Here is a 22,184-nt window from a genome sequence, read left to right as displayed (position 1 = left end):
ATTGACTGAGGTATGGACAAATATTAGACTGAACTGAGGTAAAATTTTCAAGAGCACCTAAGTGACTAAGGCGCCAAAGTCTAATTTAAAGTCAATCAAGCTTTGACTTAGGTGCCTTAATCACTTTTGAAAATGGGACTTAGGCACCAAAGTCACTTGGAAAAGGGATTTAGGTGCCTAAATCAAAGCCCCATAGACTTTAAATTAGATTTTTCTGCTTAAGTCACTTAAGTACACAAAGTTTTACCTCAGATCCAGTAAAGTAATTCAGATTCTCCTATCACAGAAAAAGAAAGCAGAAATAATTATACTATTCAGTATACTTTGCATTGCTAGGGTGGTGATATTTTTAAAAGATGAGATTAGATGACATGACAGGAAAATATTGCAGATATAATTTTAAATCACCAAGTCAAATTCAGATGTGATGTCAGTGACATGTTGGAAGGTGGGCCTGAAGGAGTTTAAGTTGTTAACACACAGAGAGAGTCCAGATGATCATGTGTGGTAAATTAAACCAACTTGGACTCCTCAGAATTTAGACCACAGACTGAAATTTTTGATGATTTTATAGCATCCCTGGCAGTAATGCAATGTATTTGATTTAAAGATTATCTAAAGACTTTGTTTTGTATTTTCCCCTAATGATGTTTTGTGCTTCAACGACAAAATACAAGAAAGAAATCTCACAAACAAGAGGGATAAAAGTTTCCTTTCCAGCCCATAAAACTGAGTCATGTTAACTCACTAATACCCTGATTTAAACTATGGACAAAGTTTTCTAACATGAGAATCTAAAGTTCTGCTTTTACATGTAGCAGATCTCTCATTGACTTCAATTTGTGGATACTCAGCATGTCTGAAAAATCAGGCCATTTGTATACTGGTGTTTTAAATAAATGCATCTCGGTATGGCAGCACACAAGAGACAGTGAAATGTGATTGCCAACAAAGGATCAGGGAGATGAAAGCAACATTCAAACAGTTCATGCATTCACACATGCAGCTGAATTGTCCTTCCTCTAAGAGCTTGTCTTAACATACAGCACTGCACTGGTGCAGCTGTGCTCCTGTAGCACTGTAATGAAGATACTGCTATGCAGGGCCGGATTAACCTTTTGTGGGCCCAGCGCCAAACATATTTGTGGGCCCTCAAGGAGGCAGTGGAGCATGGTGCAGGGATGTCGGTCCCCAGAATGAGGCACCAGCCAGGGGCAATGACATGTGGCATGGCAGGGGTGGCTCCGCTCTGCCCAGCCCAGTGCGAGGGCACTATTTACAACTGGCTGCATGCAGATGCACAGTGCCCAGCCTGTCCCTGTGCTGCCAGCATGCCCCTTCCCCTCGAGGCCGGGCCCATGCCGTGCCCCACAGGACCCCCACCCAACAGCCTATAGGCGCCGACTCCATGGGTGCTCTGGGGCTGGAGCACCCATGGGGAAAAATTGGTGGGTGCTCTGCACCCACTGGCAGTTCCCCACCCCACCCCCCTACCCCGGCTCACCTCCGCCTCTGCTCTGCTCCGCCTCCTCCCCTGGGCGCACCCCTGGGTCCTGCTTCTCCCCCCTCCCTCCCAGCGCTTGCGCCGCAAAACAGCTGAAACAAAAATATTTTTCCTGCCCCAAAAATTTACAGTCTAAAAGGTATGTCTACACTGCACACTCCTTTCAGCGATGTGTAGAGAACCGATGCTACACGCCCTCTCCCACCCCCGCAAACAGGGGTATAAAGAGCAGTGTAGAGCGTTAGGCATTGCTTAGGGGAGTGAAGACACTTCTGAAACCTGTGAGTACGTACCCAGGTATGTACTGTATTTCCCAAGCAGTGCCTTCCCTGTCTACACAGCTAGTTTTAGCAGCTCAGTGTCCTGCTGTCCACCTCCTTCTTTACCCGCCCTCCCCGCCGCCTCTCTGCAGCATGGAAAGGCTCCTGCAGCTCCCCACTGTCAAGCCTTTCCCTGCTGCGTCCCCTGCCAGAGCCTTTAATGTGGATGCAACCTGCTTTTCACTGCGGTGTGTAGCTACACACACCCCCACACTGCTGCAAGAGGTGTGCAGTGTAGACATAGCCTAAGTGAAAGATAAGGCAAGAAACAGCAGATGGATACAGACAGACCAAAGTGGGGGAGTAGAAGGAAATAATGAGACAATAGTGGTCAGCATGATTGACCCTTTAATCTACATAATTCTGCAAAACACATGAAAGCTTGTGAAACATGCTGCAGATCAACAATAGTGTATTTTATGTTTCTTTAACATGTACTGTTCCATGATCCTCGGCTTTCATTGAAATTTGCATGGTAAAGCTTCTGGCCTTGGAATGTGCAAATGTATTAGCATTTAAGGGTAGTGCTGGGTTCAATTAACAATTTTTGGAAGAGTGATTGGGGCAAGGTAGAATTCATCTGCTACCAACAGCTATGAGATTTTGTTCTCATATGAAAGAGAGATAATTATGAAATGGTAGATTTTATGCATTTTAAAAGATAAAAATGGGACTCCACATACAGACATTTATTTAATTTATTTATTTATTGCACAGCTCTACAAAAAGGGAAAGTCAGGTGTGTTCTTGCATATTCGTTTTTGGGGTGATGAATGAAGAGAACGGAATAAATTTCACAAAGGGGATAGTTTTTTTTAATATAATAAGCTCAAGAATTTTGCATTTGCAATGGAAAATGTCTACTTTGTAATTCATGAATACATTCGACTTTTCAGGACTCCTTTTGCTGATGACTTCTTCCAGCAGAGAGGAGAGAGACAATTTCCCATAGGAGAAGAAATAGGCTTTACAAGGAAGGTGCTCATTTTTCCCCAAATAAATAATACAGTCAAGATCCTCTTGAAATAGAGCCTTAATAGTACTTGCTTCCTTTTTATGCAGGATACTAAATCAGCTCTGAAGTCAGCAAGCAGAGATACATACTCAGTGGACTGATTGTGGAATACGTTTTATAGCTGCGTAGTTTTTTTTTAAAGGCAGGTGATTTTGTGTTTTGTTCTGATGGCTTTACATTCCCATATACTGGAAGACTGCACTTTCTTTTTGTGCTAATTGAACCCTCCTTCTTTAGGCTCTAGCTCAAACATTTAGCACAAACAAATTGCTTTATCCTCAGCCATCTGGCAAAAGAGTTGAAACCAACATTCCTGAGTCAAAAAAATAAATAAATCAAACCTCTGAAAATATCATTAATGTATTATAGCTCATTTATATGTAGAAAGCCATCCAACAAGTGTGAAAATGAACACGCTGTAAGAGCAGCATGCAGAATGTATTACCCATCAGCACTACCTAACAAGGAAACCAAGTGCCTACAAGAAAGGACAGGCTTGAGCTCTCAGTCTTTAAAGTCAACCATTGTGCATGTGCACCCTGCAGCCCTGTCTCCACTACCCCCAAGACCATGCTAGGAGACCATTTTAAACACAGATTTTAGCAACCAGAGCATAAGTTGGGCTGAAGTCCTGGTTTGTTTTTTTTTAAACTTGAAACTAGATTATTGCTCATCATAAATCACATTAGGAACAAAGAAAAGCCTTCCTAGTTTAAGCCATTTTTTAAAACATGGCAGGGCCTGTGAACCCACCTCAGCCACACTGTAGAAGAACAAAGTTGGTCTGAGGAACAATGGTATAATCAGATGACAGCTCCCAGGAAAAGGGATAAGACTGCCTTTAGGATCAGCTGGATAATTACTACCTTCTAGAGCTGTGTTCTCAACCTTCAGTGCTGGTGACCCCCTTTAGGCTTAAAAAAATATTGTGATCTTCCTAGAAAAATGTGTGATCCCCCCCTAGTTTAAACTTGGGGTGCTGGGTGCCAGCCCCTCCCCCCCATGGGGTCCAGTCTTCAGCCCAGAGTAGGGCTGAAACATGTAAATTAGCTTTGTGGGGCCCCAGGCAATTACTCTGCTTCCTACCCCCTAACGCCAGCCCTGCTTGCAACCCCCCTAAACAGGTCCCACAGCCCCTGTGAGGACGTGCAGATCTATAACCCAGGGCTGTTGGTGCTAGGGCAGCTGTCATGTCCACACCACCATCCAACAGCTCCAGTGAAGTGAGGAATATCAGCCTATGAGCTCTACAGTTTCAAGCACAACTGGATGTTCTACCCACAGAGTTCCTGACTGGCCTTAAACTGCACACCTGGACCAAACGGAAATACTTACAGGCTGTCTGTGCAACTAGGCAGATTCCTGGCTTGCTGCTGCAGACAGATCCTGCTGCATACTCCTGATATTGTTCCTGGTTTCTGACCCCAGCCCTGATACCTGGGCTCACTCTTGGTCCCCTGCTTCACTCCTGGTGCCCCACCCTGCTTTGATTCCTGGTCCCCTGCTCTGCTCCTGACTTCTCATCCTGCCTCTATACCACTAACCCCACTTCAGCTGGCTCACTTGGCTCCAACCAGCACAGCTCATTGACCTTGACTCCGACCCAATCCTATGGCATGACATTAGTATGGACTGCTGATTCTGGCCTTGACCCTCGAGACTGAACTCGGACCACATTCTTGAGTCCCTGCCCATCCAGGCCCCAGTGTTGACTTGTAGCTGGGGACCTGACAGCAACATAATGCTGTGACACAAGATCCCCAGGAGTTTAGTTCAAGAGCTATGAGAATGGGCAGCAGGACTCAAATAGAGCTCTGCTAATGAAACAGCAATAGACTGATGCTAGAGGTTATCTGAATTTACCTTATACTAGACAGTACAATAGTTGTTTTATCAATGTACATCATTTGTACAACTGTTGCAAAAGTTAAAAGGCTACAGAGAGGCATATCTATCCCAAGGTACATAGATGAATTATCATAGTGGTATTTAAGAGGTGAAAGGTTACAGAATTTGCCCAAGTGCAAAAAAAAAAAAACCAAAAACCAAAAACATCTACATCTGACATTGAAACTCATCATACCAAACCTAGTGTTAAAATGAGAAACTTGCTTTAGGACTTGCAGTAGTCATGAAAAGGGTGTAATAGAATATGCAAGTAATGCTTTACATGGATCATTTTTGCACCCAAAGGGTGAAATTAACACTGAGGCCTGGTCTACACAGGACAGGGGTGGGGGGGAAAACGATCTAAGTTATGCAACTTCAGCTACGTGAATAACGTAGCTGAAGTCGATGTACTTAGATCTACTTACCACGGTGTCTTCACTGTGGTAAGTCAATGGCTGACGCTCCCCCGTCGACTCTGCTTCTGCTTCTCACCCCGGTGGAGTATTGGAGTCGATGGGAGAGCGCTCGGTGGTCAATTTATCGCATCTAGACTAGATGTGATAAATCGACACCCGCTGGATCAATTGCTGCCCGTCAATCCAGAGGGTAATGTAGACAAGCCCTAAGATTCAGAACTTTCTTTTAAGCTATTCTCTCAACATTTCTGAAGTATCTATTGCAGGGCCAGATTTTGATATTCTTATTCACATTATGTGGTGCCTTTTCCCACAGGTAAGTCCCATTGAAGTCAGTGGGACTATTCAGGCAATAAAGTGCCTCTGGCCCATGGTAACTATGCCTGGTCATCCTAGCAAATCTTGCAGAAAGATTGGATGTGTCTTCAAAAGATATGCTCCTTCCAATAGGAATTAATTCAGGGAAATTCTATTGCCTGTGTTATACAGGAGGTCAACTTAGATTATTGCAGTGGTCCCTTCAGGCAATAAAAATCTAGTTATGCATATTAACCCCCAACTATCCTTACAACACAATTTTTTAGATTCTCTGTTCCCCTGAGCTTATCTATATTAAACAGGCTAGACGGAATATTAGCAAAATATGTTCTCCCTCAAGTCAATCTTATGAACAACTGACCTCCATTATATTCAGAGGGAAATTTCAGTGTACTAGGAATTCAGGAGTGTGCTCCAAGTAAATAAAAATAAACAAACTCTCTCCATTCTAACTGTACCCATTCTGTAGGTACCAGGAGAGCAATAGGACTATGTCGTAACAAGGCAACATCAATGAAAATTGCAACAGCATACCCTTTGGCAGCTTGTCTCTGCACTTAGGGGGTTAAAAGGCCTATTTAGATTGAATGCATGGGGAAAATGCTAAGCGGAAATAACTTTTTACCTCAGTGTGTATCACCCCACCCTAGTAAATTAGTACAGATTACCAAAATCAGCAGTATATCTTCTCCCACTTCTGTGAGTTGGGCAGATGAAGGCCTAGATGGAAGATGGAGTGGTAGCCATAGTAACCATCAATCCTGTGAAGCTACAGCTAAGATGTTTTTCCTTTCTATTATAGCTGGGGAGAAAGCAACACATCAGAAAGGCAGTATATGATCAGACTGTGAGCTTTAGCTGAGGTTTTCCATTCTCTGAAGTAATCATTTTCTAATCTCATCTAGTTCATTTGCATTTTGCAGCCCATTAGCTTCATCCTATGTAACAGGAACTTCTCTTGATAGTGTATCTGCATCTACTCTTTCAATGTACAGAACCTATTAGAAAGTGCTCTAAGTACCCGTGCCATGTATTAAAAGGTTAGTTCTATGGGTACAAACAGCACAAACTCAGCAGCCTCACCAGAACAGGAAACAACCCACGCTGCACACAACTCCCAGCCCTCTATGCCCCCTCCCTCCCCAGATGCCCAGGAAAAAAGACAGACTTTAAAGCATGCCCTGAAAGTCAACAGATCTGGCATATTTCCGACCAAGGAAAGAAGTGGATTCAAGAGAGCAGCATCCCCCAGTGAGAATGCCCTTTCAATACTCCCTCTTTTTGAAGGGAAGGGGGCTTCAGATTGAGCAGCTCCACTCCTCCCCCCTGCAGCAATGTTGGATGGAGAAAGACTTGGGGGTTGGATAGGCAGCTCCCAAGCCATTAGCACTTTATAGGTCAAAGCCACTACTCTGAATTCCTCCCAGAAAACAGGCAATAGCCTATGTCGATCAGCCAGTACTGGGGCTGTGCTTACAAAGGGACACCCCTTCCCCGAGAACTGCTGCATTCTGCACCAGCTCCTATTTGAATTTATTTGAGGGGTAGCCCCATCCAGAGTGTGCTGCAGCTGTCTAATCCAAGGGAAACAAAGGCACAGATCACAGTAGCACGATCTGCATCTGAAAGACAGTCACAACCCCTTGGCCAGGTCGAAAAAAGAAAAAACTGTCTGGCCACTACTGCTGTGTGATCATCTCACTTCTGGGGCATGTTAGTCTTTCTATCATAAAACACCTACTGTGAGATATAGGTTGGGTAGTGGGTTAGTGCCTCTCATTTACAGCTTGTCTTCTGTGATGAAAGAGCTGCATTTTGACCGTGGGGTAACTAACATACAGAAGATGTCCTGAGGTAAATCCAAAGTGAACACCAGGCACTTCAGGTTTGCCATAAGATAAACTCACCAAAGTCAAGCCTATACCCCACACCCACCCACCTGGGACTGACCTCAGCCATTTTACTCAGGCAACCTTAATGCTGCCATTTTCTAACTTTTGAGTGCTTGACTTTGCAATCTTGTAATTTCCTAGGTTTTTGAAACTGGAAAAAAACCCTATATAGGTCAGACACTTCTACCCATTCCCCAACCTTGACTCCATCTGACCCATACTCTACAATCTGTCCCTATCCCTGCCAAGGTCTTTCCCATAGTTGGTTCCACATACCAGTCCCATTCTCTCCTTGCTCAGACAGTCCTATTTTCCCCCTCTAGACTGATCCTACTCTTCTTCCCCCCCCCCCCCGCCATTCACCCCCCCCTCACCCCCCCCCGACACACACAGCACTGTTCTCAGTCCCATTTCCTTCTTCCTAGCTCTTTGTCTGATCTGTCTTTCTCCCCAACACTCTGCTTGGCCTCCAATCCTCTGCGCTCCACCCCAATCCCCCCTTCATGCTTTTCATCCCCACTGGTTCCCAGTCCCAGTTTCCCTCCCTAATCTTGTTGTTCTCCCCCCTCTCACAGCTCCTTTATCTTTTTTCCCCAGCCAGTTCCAGTTCTTCACACACATCCTGACATCCGTGTCAGATCTGTCTTTACCACCACACATACACCTGTTTCACCCTTCCCTACTGCTTCCTCATCTCCTTGCTCAACCAATCCCAGTCTCCTCTTCCCTGCCCACTGGCTCCCAGTCCCGATTTCCCTCCTCCCACCATATACTCATTGTTAAGAACATAAGAATGGCCATACTGGGTCAGACCAATGGCCCATCTAGCCTAGTATCCTGTCTTCCAACAGTGGCCAATGCCAGATGGTAGAGAGGGAATGAACAGAACAGGGGATGGATCACTTGATGATTTCCTGTCACCCATTCGCAGCTTCTGGCAAACAGAGGCTGGGGACACTTCAGAGCATGGTTCTGCTTCCCTGCCCATCCTGGCTAATAGCCATTGATCTAATCAGTTTTCTCCACTCAGGTCTGGCTCCCCTCGCCTCTGTATTTGAAGCGGCCAACTTCTTCCTCCATGCTTTCTGGGTCCATTGGAAGGCATTGAGAACACAGGGGAGACAGGTTCCTAGCTCTCAAGTGTCCCACGTCCAGCCCCAGCCCAGCACACAGCAGTCCGGATCTACAATTGCAGGAATAGTCCTGTTCAGCCCCCTACAACATGAGGCTGGAATATACCCCATACAAATGGAATCTTCAGGGAATTCATCTATGAAGCTCTAGCAAGTCTCTATTGAGTGTGTGAGAACTGGAATTTTTCAAAAGCCTTATAGCTTGACCAAATTTGGGCAGATATTTTATTTATTTAAACAGGACAGATAAAAGCACATCCTTGAAACAAAGGTCACACACACACCCCCTTTCCTCATTCCCCACTTCCAAACTTCAAGTCACTGCTTCAAATCACATGGGAGCGAGAGCTTCTCAAAGAATCTTTTAAATACAGGCAAAACAATGTATTTTTCTCTGACTTCATTCTCAGAAATGGCTGAACAGTTTTTGCTGAAGTTTTCCAGAAATTCAGCCTGAGGCATTCATCCAGTCCAACTGGTTAAAATTTGGTAAAGCCATATTGATAACAGGAGATTATAATAGAAAGTGTCAGGCAATCTTAAAAGAGGGTACTACCAGCCATCCTATAATACAGTTTTAAATGTGACAATCAAGCATGAATAACAATTTTGCTGATATTCTTAGGAGCACAGGATATGCCATCTGAAGTCAAGAGGCTTTGGAGGAAGGCACAGGGACTTTCTGTGGATTGTGGCTGTTTCCAGGGCTTTCTGTACACTTTAAAGATACTTTCAAAAAATGATAAAAGCCCCATTTCTGATCCTTTTCATGAAGAAAACTATGAAAATGTGAACCAGCAGCACTGACTTCTTCATCCTGCAGATCTACTCTAACAATAGCTTTGAGAAGCATGAACTGCTTCATTCATCTTAATGGGGGTTAGCTCTGAAACCTCATGAAGACAATAAAATGCAAAAATGAGCCACTAGGAAGTTGTTAAGAGTTAATACAAACATGCTGGTGATATGCTCATCAATTGGGTCTGGATTCGTTTGAAAGGAATTACTGCAGAAGCCTGGTTGCAAATGTAATATGCAAATCAGTGGCAGCCCATGTGTGTTAGTCACGGCTTTCTGTGGATTCAAGTGCAAGCCCGTGACTCAGGTGGAGGCAGTGCAGAACCACACTACTACAGGGGGGGTTCCGGGAAAGATTGTGCCTCATCAATTCCGCTTCTCAGGAATATGGGGAATTTCACCTGCCACCCCATTCCCTTGGTATGGGGCAGCACAGTTACCCCTGCACAGCTGGCCAGCTGTGGTGGAGGGCACAGAGAAGCCAGGCCATGGTCTGCCTTCTCCAAGCAATTTCTAGAGTAATTTGTACCCAGGGGATGCTAAGAGAGCAGCTGCTGCACTCGGGAAGTAACTTCAGGCAAGAATGGCCCCGATACAGGAGGAGGTTCCATCTGCCTGCCCCCTCACCAGTACCTATGCAGAGGCACCAGTCACAGTCTGAGCCTGTGTGTTTTTAGACACAGTGATAGCACATCACAAGTGGACAGGAACAGTGTGTGCAGGTGACATGCCACCAGTGGGTACCTCATGTTCTCTACTACTCCAAAAAGAAAAGGAGTACTAGTGGCACCTTAGAGACTAACCAATTTATTTGAGCATAAGCTTTCATGAGCTACAGCTTACATCTGATGAAATGAGCTGTAGCTAACGAAAGCTTATGCTCAAATAAATTGGTTAGTCTCTAAGGTGCCACTAGTACTCCTTTTCTTTTTGCGAATACAGACTAACACGGCTGCTACTCTGAAACCTGTCTACTACTCCAGTCGGTTTTGAGTATGTTGTACAGTACAGCTGCACTATCCTAATTGTTTTTGTCTTTAGTGCTTTCTTCATTTCCCCTCTGGGCATTTCAGGTCAACTCCAGCCTGTCTCAGCTTGGTTTGCTCAGTTCTAGGAATTGTTTTCTAAGTAACTCTGGCCCTTTTTGCTGAGGAATCAAATTTCCACATGGAAATTTCCAATTCTCCTCCCGTCTGTCCCAATCATCTCTTTTAATTAATTATCCTATCTCCATGTGCACAAATATACAGATAGAGTTGTACTGTACAGATACATAGAGTTGTACATAGATACATAGAGTTGTACTGTACAGATGAAACATAGGTGTTGGAACTAGGGATGCTGTGGGTGTAGCAGCAGCCCCTGACTTGAAGTGGTTTCCATCTTATACAGGGTTTACAGTTTGGCTCAGTGGCTCTCAGCATCCCCACTGTACAAATTGTTCCAGCACCCCTGAGACGAAATGATCTTATAAAGGAAGTATTTGAATCTGTGTGTCTATCTGCAGTGCTTGCTGGTCAATATTATAACTGTATCTAAACAGAGGCAGGGAGTTGAATGAATCCTGTAGCTTTTAATAAAATACTGAAGTTGTAGTTTTCATTAACACACTCTGAGCATCTGGGAAACTAACCAAATGGCTCATTTTAATGCATACATTAAAGCCATACACTCTGGTTTAAATATTCATGCCAACCACATTTGTCCTTTCCCCAAGACAACGTTATATGCTTCTGTAATGTTTCAAAAAGCATATGTTTGCCTTTAAAGTTTTGAGGCTGGTGTCTATTCTGTCGGATGGACAGCTGATCCTGTCAACTCCAACGGAAGCAGATGGTGGGTTGTGCTTCAAGGCACAGCTTTCATCTACACTGATACCACAACTAGTTAGCTGCAATTGCTATGCAGAGCAGGATTAAGCTTTTACATAAAAGAAAAGCATTCACACATCCTATCAGAAATCAACATATATTTACAGCTTTTCACTTATATTCAGAAAAAATCCATTTCTGTCTGTTTTCATTAGACTGCACTTCAGACTGACTCAGCGATGGCTTTTACAAAGATAGTAATTAACTCACTCAGTGTCTGCACACAAATTACATGAATAATTCAGTGTGCTACAATTTGTTTGATTTTCTACACCAGCGACTAACTGCTTACTTAACCATCCAGTGTATGTGTCAGATCCATTCGCAACTTATATCTAAATAAGTAACATGTAACACAAAATACTGAGAGACACTTAAGTGGCTTCATAAACAGAATCAATTGGGCCAGATTCCCAGCTAGCATAAATCAGTGTAGCTTCAATAGATCAGCTGAACTATAGAGATTTATGCTATCTGAGGATCAGGCACTTAGCCTTTAACATAGAGCAGACAGAGATTGCTAGAAACTCCAGCCATAATGTAGTTTATTCAAAAATCACTTTATAGGGAAAGTAATTATTTTATTGTGCTTATTTATGTAGAGGAGAGGGGGAGGGTACATGGGGCTAGTTTGGCTACTGCACAGAAGAAAAAAGTTCATTCAGTCAAAATCCTAAACATATAGGACCAAATCCTGAGCCATACTTCTCCTTTTGAAGTCAATGGGAGTTTGAGATACTCAGCACGTCATAAGATTTGACTCACAGATTTTAAATTTATCTGGATTATATTTGCCCCAGGAGCATAAATAAAGAATAGGACTATATAAATAGATAAGTGTACTTCAGGCAATGATCTGTATGTAAATTGCAGGTGGTGTTGGCTTCATTTGATTGCTGTGACTGTTTTCTGTCACCAAGGCAGCTGTATGCCCACTTAGCACATTCCTTTTTGAATAAAAACAACATTCACGTTTGATTTGTGCACCTGGTTTCAGTTTCAGCTTTGGGTCTGATTCAGGTGTAAATTGCTTCACAGGAGTAATGCCTACTTACATCAGGGCACTGTTTGGTACTTTATCTTCAAAGTGATGAAGATTTTACATAGAGTACAGGGAAAAGACAGGGTACGTCCTGAGGTGGGATGAAGACTCCAACTGACGAGTCACTATTAATGGGGGGCATTTCATTTTACCTGTTCATAATTACAAAAAGCAAACATGTAAAGATATAATGTTTTTAAATAGATTATGGCCAGCTTATCTCTACTCCACCCCCTCTTGAATGGAAATGGTATGATCCCTGGGATGGGGTGGAGGGAGAAGTGTGTAGCTATCATGTCACCTCTGTTTTCTTTTTAAATAATTAACATGGGGAGGCTGGGCCTCACTTTTAGCTACTTTAAAATAATTTTAAAAATCACTTTTTTCCACTTATAATTAAGCTTCTTTATGAAACATTAATGTAGCTGTGCAGCACATTAGATGTTATCCTCATCTGTGAAATGGGGATAAACTCAGAGATTATGGGCCCAGTCCAGAACCCACTGATGTCAATTGAAAGACTCATTGGGTCAAATCCTGGTACTATTGATGTCCAGCTCTCCCACTGACTTCAATGGCCTTGGATGAGGCTTTTAGTTACATGTACAAAGTTACCCAGTGAGCCTGTGATAGTCAGAAATAACAGTCAATGGTATGCTACCAACACCGGATTGTATGACAAAACCCAGTGGTCACGGTAGTCAAGAATGGTTTTTCCTTTAATGCCACTGCGTTACTTGCATAGGAATCACACATATGTATGTAATTTGATTTCTTTGTAACATCCTAGGACAAGATTTTCTGACCGTTACTAAATTGAAACTAGCTGCTGCCTATATTTGCACTTGAGCAGTGTCTGAAAGACCTATAGGACTGTACAAAGACAGATTTCCTTAAGGCAGATCATCCTAGAAAACAGCAGCTGGGCAATGGCACAAGCAAGCAGCACTGTTTTCTGCCTTTATGAAGCATCCTATCTTTTGGATTCTCTGGCTTTTTAAACTGTGTTGCTATTGGCAGCCTATCATTTTCTCCCTCAAGCTGAGAAACTAGAGTCAGTCTGTGTGCCCGTGGTGGTCTTTCCCAAACAGAACGACTGGAAACATTTCTCTGTTGGGATTTTGTGATGTGGGCTACAATCAGCTAGGAAGTGAACTAATAAGTTCACTTTAGGCCACTGATTAAACTGAAACTCTATTCCCATAAAGAAACAGTCCATCTGCTTTTCTCTTGCATTTTTCCCCCCACCTGCCCTATCAGTTTGACAGAATGGTAATGACGAAAAGGAAAGATATCAGGGTAACTTAAGAACTAGTACAAGTCACTTCTCTACTAAGAGTGAGGTTTACCTTAACAATACACTTATCAGGTAGCTGGCTAACCTCTCAGTTATGCTGGTGTCACTGAAATTGATGGAGGGACTGCTCTAAAGCCTATGTACAAACAGAATTAAGCCCAGAAGATGGTGCCCCAGGAACAAAATCCTGGTCCCCGGAAAGTCAAGGGTAAAACTTCCATTTACATCAGTGGGGCCAGGATTTCACCCTGAGTGTTAACTTTCTGACTGAAGATGCTAATGCATTTATCTGACTTATAAAGTGGAAAGTCCACAGAAACCTAAGAGTTAATGAGCCTAGGAAACAGAATATTGAGACTATTCATAACTGGAGCACAGTTTCAGGGTTTATTGATGCTGGCCCTGGATTAAATTATTTAAACTGGACTGAGAAAGCAGTCATAAAGGGTGTTAGTGATCTCTCACAGGAATAGATTATGTCAGATAAGCCATATTAGCTCAGACAACATTTTCCTATATAAGTGAATACACTCTTGTGGTGACAATTCCAAACACTTATCAGAGAAGAGAATGAATGGGTGGGCAATGAAATGAAATATCCTTCCCTCCGGGAGAGGTCACATCCAGGTCATGGTTGAGGTACGCTGCTACTGACAGTGCTGTACCTGATCTTTAAACAGAACAGATTACTTTTTGTAATTACTGTTGTAATGATGCCTCAGATGGGTCACTGTCCAAGGGGACTAAACCTAGGATTGCTGGACCTAAAAACAGGAGCTTCTACTACCCAAGCTAAAGGCCCAGGCCCAGTAACCAGCTCTTAAACAGGAGAGTGTGATCTAGCCACTAGAGGGGGACAAAGCCACGCTGCATTAGAGTCATACTGTCATTTCAAATTCATTTTTAGGTCCATATCTTGTAATTGATTTTTTCCTCCAGAAATGACAAAATAATATGAAGAAATGTGGTTGTCAGGCAGGAGACTCAGAGCTTGTATAAATAAGAGCAGCAAAATGCTGCTGCTATTTACATATTTACAGACACACACAACTAACTCTGGAGAACTAGTGAAAGAAGAGTTATTAACTGCCATGGTAGGGTGTTTCACAACTAGCATATCGTGCTCAAGCTTTTTCCAGTAAACATGAGCACTTCTGAACCTCTTAAGACGTAAACAATAAACATTGGGAGTGGGCAGGCCCACAGTAGTTTTGAAGTTGATCCCTTTCTTCTCCATGCACTCCAAGCAGTAAGCCCAGACCATAAGGCTCTTCTGAATTAGTCATGGAGAAGTGGCTAGCCCTCTCCCACACTTGGCACGAGATGGTGAAGTAACATCGAGATGCAAGCATCCAGAAGCAGGTAATTCTCAAACTTGGCTACAGCTTGGCAAATGTAAACGCACTGGTTTGCATTTCCCCTCCCCGCCCCAAACACTAGTCACTACAAAGGAAGGTCTGTCATCTAGAAGTTAGACAAATGGGGGTTGGAGTTAGTATTTCTATGTTGTTCCCATCTTCACCATTGACTAATTGTGTTACTTTGGTCAAGTCTGTGACCTCTGTTTCTCACTTGATACATCTATAAAACAGGCTGTTGTGAAAAAGGCTTAATTATCGAATCCCAATTGTTATTTCATAGTTCAGAGGCAGCCATCTTTCCATTAGAACCTTCATTTTCCTTACATTAGCCTGATTCACTTTAAAAATAAGCTAGATTGCTAGACTGACCTTGTAGCCTTTCCTCAGTTTTATGCAAATTGCCCTCCTGTATGTTCCCACATTTCATCATTGTCAAAGATGAATCAGCATGTTAAGGAAAAAGATGACAGCTTCATTTAAATAAGCAAAGGTGATCAAACAGAAGATAAAGGAATCATGTCATGAAAGGAAGCTAATGTGGTCTAATGATTACTGCAGATGACTGGCATCCAAGAGTCAAGTTCTGCTCCCAGATCTTCCACTGACTCTGTGATCTTTGGCCCAGTGACAGCGTCTGTTCCTCAGTTTATCCAATTCTAAAGTGGTAAAAATAACACTTGCCTCATATGAGCATTGTGAAGTGCAATTAGTGTTTATAAAGTGCTTTAAGATCTTCAGATGAAAGTTACTGCAGATATACCAGACAAAGGAAGAGACGAAGGAGTGGTTATTAGTGTATCTATTGATAACATAAGCATAAATTAATCTGATGTCACTTCCAAGAGTCACTTCCTGGAAAAGAATAAATTTATATCCTTCATTTTACATATTCAGCACAGTACTCCATTCTGTGGCAATGGTGTCAGACATACATACAAGTACTTCTGCATGAGTATTGCAATACCAGCTTTATCCCTAGATTGCTTGGTACCCCTTGGTTTGGCAACAGGAAATACCAAATGGAAGGATATGTGATTGCCATTGTAAGATGTCAGTGTTTTATTCATCAGATCCTGTTGCTAATAGCAATTGACCTCCAGGATGTAAGAATGCACTCACTTCAACAAAACATTTACACTAGTTATATCACCGCCAAGTTTTTATCTCTTGCTTTTCTTTTTGGTGAATTTAATAAATATTTACACATCTATGTTCCTATAATAAATAGAACATTGAATGGCATGCCACTTGGTTCAAAATGACTACTGAAATAAGTAATATGGTTGTTATGACTGAGTGGCTCCAATTCTTGCTTAATACTAATTAAAACTCTTGTGTTTAACCTGTGTGAAAACAAACAAAAAACCCAAGAACTGGTTACTGCACTGTTTAGTTGCACAGCTGAATGTCAGAGTCCTGGAATCTGAAGTTCATACAGTGTGAACACAGGAATTCAGTGTAAGGGTTTAAAAATATGACCAGTAACAATAGAATGATTGAAAGCCCCTGAGCAGTACTAGATATTAACCATAAGAAAGATGTAGAAAGATTGTGAGCCTGACCCAGATCTTGCCTTTAGCACCACAATCCAAGCAGCCAGACTGTGCACTGTGAATCATTCCTCCCAGACCATAGATCTGTAGTGAAACTGTTCCATGGCACTTACTACTAACTCAGGAATCTGCCTGCAATTGTGTTCAGATGATGGAAAGGCTAGTGGTGCCACTTCGCACAGCTTCCACCTGCCCTGTCAGTCCTCAGGGCGGCCAACAAATTGCTACTGCATGGTGGTGTACAAACTGCGTCTGTTGAGCACACCCCCCACAAATCCTGTTCCTCCCCCACCCCGCCTAAAATAAAATAAAAATAATGATATTAAAGTGACACTACTTCCACCATTGATAGTATTACAAGAAGTTTATATTTGATGAGTGTCAGTAAATAGCAAAAGCCATTAGCCAGAAGGGCATATTACTCAAAAATAGAATAAACAGTGGAAGTGAATATAATAAAGTCCAAGTATGAGGCCCAATCCTGCGACCGTTACTTCAGAAAACCACCTTGTTCAGACCAAATTTCAAAGGGAATGCAGACTAAAATGCCAGCCATGGGTCTGAATACTGAACACGAGCCAGAGTATCAGAACTGTGGCTCTCTCTCAAGAAAATAAAATATACACTTTGGTGATAACTTGCGGGGTTTTCCTATTTATGAGGTAGTTATCACATCTAAGATTAAATAAACCCCCTTTCCTTTAGTCTTAGAGCTTGTGGCCATGACACAGCTATTACCATATTGACCGAGAGCACCCTTCGGTTGTGATACAAAACTGTATTCGCCATTCCTTTACTCTTGCCTTCTGCTTGGCTAATAATGCCATTGCTATGGTTTGCTATTGCCCTCAAGCTTTCCCATCTAAATATCCACTAAAAGCATGACTACTGACTACATTGTTACATTCAGAGCCTGCTCAAGGCAATCTGCTGCCCGAGGCAACGCTTCAGCCCCATCCATGCCACTGAAATTTGGCCCAGATACCCACCCCACCCAATCATGCCAGCCAGGCCAAATCTGAGTGATTAGCATTACAACCTGGCACACAGGGTTGCATTACCACTCACATATGGTCCAACTGCCCTTCCATCATGACAGAGGAGCAGCCAGGCCAAATCTGTTGCCCTAGGCAGCTGCCCAGAAAACTGCCACCCTAGGGATCTGCCTAGCTTGCCTATAGCTAGATCAGCCTCTAGTTACACTAGATAGCTTCCCAGTAACAGATACTATTGTATGATTATCTATAGGAACTTAGAGTTATTTTCTTTTAGGAAATGCTTGATGAGAGAGCACAGTAGATTTGGAGGAAGGGACGCAGCCTGAATGTGGCAATATCTTGGCTTGCTCCTGTGTATGCCTCAATGCAGCTCACTCATCTTCTATCTCCCTTTTAATGTCACCGTCAAGCCTGGTCTTCTCACTAGACCATCCAGACTCACCCACCTTTCACAACTGCTTGACCCAAGCAGAAGAACCATCACTCCTGCTTTATTACAATTGTTATTTAAAATCTGGAATTAGGTGAAACAACAGAGGAGGGATGACACATTGAAGCAGCCATATTTATTGCTGAGATATTGCTGGACAGTAGCCAGTCAGAAAACAGGGATGTTCAATACCCAGTTGGAGCAATACAATTTGCACATTAAGGTTATTGTAAAATAACCATGCAAACCGATGCCTTATTGACTGTTTCTCACACAGATTGCAGCAATTCGCACGCTGTCTGCTTGAGAAACAACTGCAGTTATAACCCATTGACCAATCAGAATACAGAGAATTGCATAATTTAGAAATTATTATATAAAGAGGAACCATTGGGAGCAAGTTCCCTTTTATAACAGCAGCTGGGCCAGGCTGCCTCCCAAATTCTGCATGTTATTACTTCTAGCCACCGCACCAAGTGTGTTCTTTAAGGGAATGTAATGTACTTTTCAAAAAATGTGTTAAAGGACACAGCTCTCAAAAGAGAAACATTCCTTCTGATGAAAGACTGGGAGGCAATGTTATTGCTTATTCTGATAAGGATACAAAGTGAGGAATTAGGAACTCACCTTAAAGTATGTTAAGTGCCTCCTTCACCTGCCACCAGATTCACCCAAAGCAGGACAAACTGGCAATTTCAAACAGACTCAAGGTGTAGTAGGTACAGTGCTTCCATGTTAGAGAGCAACCGACTCTTTGCAAAAAGTTCATAGCATCACATCTTCTAGATTTTGTTTTAAGAAATGAGAAGTCACTCGCCGCCACCACCACAGCTTTCAATAGGGACTTGGAGGAGATCCATGGTATTAATGCCTTTGGAGAACATAACAGAGATGGAATCAGGGGTTTTCTGCCAATCAGTGCAACCTTGGTTATGCTGAATATCACAGGCTGAGCTCTTTCTCCCTGATGGGGCAATTACTCCACTCCCAAAAGAGAAACAAAGACTCTAACTCCTCCCCTTTTTCAGATTATAAACAAGATCCAAATAAAAAGCCTCCCCTTTCAGGGACACAAGGATGGTCCAACAGAAACCAGCCTCACTGCTTTGAAATCCAAGCAGGACTCCCTAAATTAAGTCCAGCCTCTCCTCTACGGGGTAATGCCTCTCCTTTTCCACCTCTGAGGTCTATAAGATAGAGCTTCTAAATTAATAAGTCTCAGCTGCACTTGCACTTAATCCCCTGCCTGGCTGGTTCCAAATTCCTGCAGTCCTCCTGACAAGAAAGATGGTTTGGAGAGGGAGGCTTTGGCTCTATCTGGACAGCCAGACAGACGTGCCCTCTCATACAGTAGTTACATAGCTTAAAACTTAGGCTAGAAAGAGAAATTGATACTGATCTTCACTAAGGACCCAATTCTGTGAGGTACTGAGTGCCTTGAACTCCCATTGACTTCAGTGGGCATTGAGGGTGCTCAGCACCTCAGAGGATCAGACCCTACATCCAACACAACCCACAGATATCTTGAAGTCCGACAATATATTTTATTGTCTGACCATATATATCATCAAATGTATTGCAGCATAAAATAAACCTTGTCATTCAAATTCTTTAGGTCAGAGTGTGTACCTGGGTCTCCTGGTTCATCTCTGGAAGCGGTGTTGAGCAACTGTATTTCTCTAGCCCCGCAGTGTCTATTTTTAATCAACTTTATGTCATAAAATGTCAGCTGTTTATTTGCCCTCCTCAGAGGCTTAACTGTAGAGCTGAAAATAAGAACATCCGAGACTGTGTTATTTTCCCAAGTGCTGCCATCCAAGAAAACTGGAGAATGCAGGAAACAGAAATAATAAGAACAAGCTACATTTGCTTCTGTTTATTCTTGTATACCTTGGAATTTGAAACTGACACACCTAAGGAGAATATAATGATGGAGCTAGAATCTGCTGAGCAAATTAGACCAGTGGGACTTTTTATTGAACATTTGAAACTCAGTTGGTTCAGGATTAGATCTAATAGAAAAGCAGGGATTGAAGCTGGCAAAGTTCTACTTTCTCAGGCATGCCTCGTTCCTTTCTGACTTGTTGGCTAATAAAAACACCTCTGTACAGCAGCTGCTCAGCCAAGAAGCTGTTCCTTTCTATGGTCAAGTATTCTACCGCGGAACAAAGTCAAAGACTCTTCCCAGCCCATAACTGCTGACGAGTCTCCACTTCCCCTTTGGTTTATTTTAATTCAGTAAATAAAACAAAACATTTTTTCCCTGGGAGAATAATGCTTTTCTTAAGAAGCAGGAGTCACTGCAGTCTGCCTATTTGCATGTACGCATTTGGGTTATGTGTTTTGGTCATGCAATCTATTTTAGGTATTCATGTGGTACCTACAATGAGTCCAGACACGGGGTGTAAAATCATTCTGTAATATGGTTAATTTACCATTCAGCTGTAATCTCTGTAGGAGAGGCTATATGAATGACCTAGTTAGGAGGACTCTGGGTAGATGACTGTGGATGAACCATAATTAAGATTACACTACAGAGTTCCCTTTTAATGAGAGCTCCTGCTGATGCTTGGAGCCAAAACATCCAAGGCCAGTCCCACACGTGATTATTAAGCTTATGGCTAAAGCCATGCCGCTTTGGCAATGTAATGTCCCCACCACTCCTGCTAGTCAGGGTGTTTTGCTCGTGCATCACCACCCAGCTAAAGTTCTCTAGCAAATCTATACTCAGTGGGGAGGGAAGAAAGGGGGCACCTAGCTAAGACTTGAAAAAAGAAAGATTTTATATATATATATATATATATATATATAGATATAATATATAATATATAATATATATATATATATATATCTTGGCTTTTGGATTAAACCTCACAACAACTGAACTACTAGCTAAACTTCTTCATGCCTCAGACTTCTACAAGCCAACCTCAAACAAGCAGAACAATGGAGCAGGTAAAACTTGCATTTTATCTGAGACAATAAATCCCTGTGTTCTGGCTTTCTTGGAGTGTCCAAGCGCTCAGTGCTTCTGGCTCAGGCACAGAGCAACTCGCTGTCTCTTCTCCTGGTGACTCATTTAGCACTGCTCAGGGAAGAACTGATGCTATTGGAATACCAAAAACAGATTCTATTCATTACTGTGGTCAATATGTGAAGGGGAATTTGCTGGGGGAGTGGTGTGAATGATCTACTTATAGGTGGACATAGTTCCAGTGGCTAAAGTAGGAGTTCTGGGCAGCACAGCTCCTCATTCTCTGCTCAGTGTAGAAGGGCTGCCCCTTCACCCATCTCCATGGCTTGGGGAGTGCTGCTCTCCATTCTTACCTGGTGATGTTAGACTTACCATGCAAAGGAATCTTCAGTGGAAGCAGCAGGTCCTGAGCTAGACCAGCGGACAGTGCTGGAGCAGCACCTCATGGGAGGTGTCCCAGTCTAGAGTCCCCTATTCACAGCCTGTCCTCTGCAGAAACGTCTGCCCCTCATTGTTCCGATGTGGTGGTATTTTACACCCGCTTGCCCTCCCCATGCAGGAGTAAACAACTACACAAGGCACAAGGCAGTGGAGAATCAGGTCCCATTCACCATCACTATAAAGAATGAAATAGAGATGGAAAAAACAACAATAAAGCATTTTTAAAAGTAATAGCCCCTTAATTGAGGAAGATATTTATCAATCATTTTAACATGAAACATGGATCAGTTGAATTGGAGGTATGCCGCACTAGAAGAGTAATGAAAACTACTTCTCTGTCAGACCCATCATTCATTCCCTCTTCTTATAGTCAGATCATGTGGAATGAGTCCCACTGACGTCTGTGGGTCTTCGCATTAGTGGAAGCGGCCATCCACATGGATCTGATTGCAGAATTGGGGCCTTCAATTGTGAGCTATTGTTTATAGAATTTTTTAAAACACCTACAAACAGAGTGGCTTTAGGAATGCTTCTGCTACGGCTTGTCAACAAAGGACGCTGGGACTTGAGAAATCTTTTCGGTTTTAATTTGGGTTTTAATTCTTTTCAAAGTGCATTTTTGTTTAAAATGCACATTTCCCCTATCTGTGATTTCGAAACCATTTTCTGATCTTTCAAAATTGCAACACACCGCATTAGGTAATCTCATCTCATGGCAGTGTGGAGCAGATGGTCGGAGGGATGCTGAGCCATCCCTAACTATGACATTCTGTTGCCGTCAGTAAGGTCTGACTGACTGCCTGGGAAATAAAGGACACCAAAATATACATGCGTGGGAAGGATTTCCAAGAAGAATTTGTCCAATCCATTTCTGGAAAGAGATGATAACATTATGTACTCAATACAGGAAGCTAAAGATTGTAATGAATGA

General features: G+C 42.7%; 1 long non-coding RNA gene across 1 annotated transcript in view; it reads right to left on the bottom strand.

The window, feature by feature from the left end:
- Nucleotides 1-21,418, bottom strand: part of LOC122462295 — a 46,582-nt gene extending 25,164 nt beyond the window's left edge. The window contains exons 1-3 of the long non-coding RNA XR_006284767.1: nt 21,185-21,418; nt 19,468-19,604; nt 18,466-18,709 (exon numbers count right to left, since the gene is read on the bottom strand). This is a non-coding gene — a long non-coding RNA (uncharacterized LOC122462295). The remainder of the gene's footprint in view (nt 1-18,465; nt 18,710-19,467; nt 19,605-21,184) is intronic.
- Between the last annotated feature and the right edge of the window lie 766 nt (nt 21,419-22,184).

Source organism: Chelonia mydas, chromosome 1 (assembly GCF_015237465.2).
Source record: "Chelonia mydas isolate rCheMyd1 chromosome 1, rCheMyd1.pri.v2, whole genome shotgun sequence".
NCBI classification, from domain to species: Eukaryota; Metazoa; Chordata; order Testudines; family Cheloniidae; genus Chelonia; species Chelonia mydas.
This window is presented reverse-complemented; position numbering and strand designations above follow the sequence as displayed.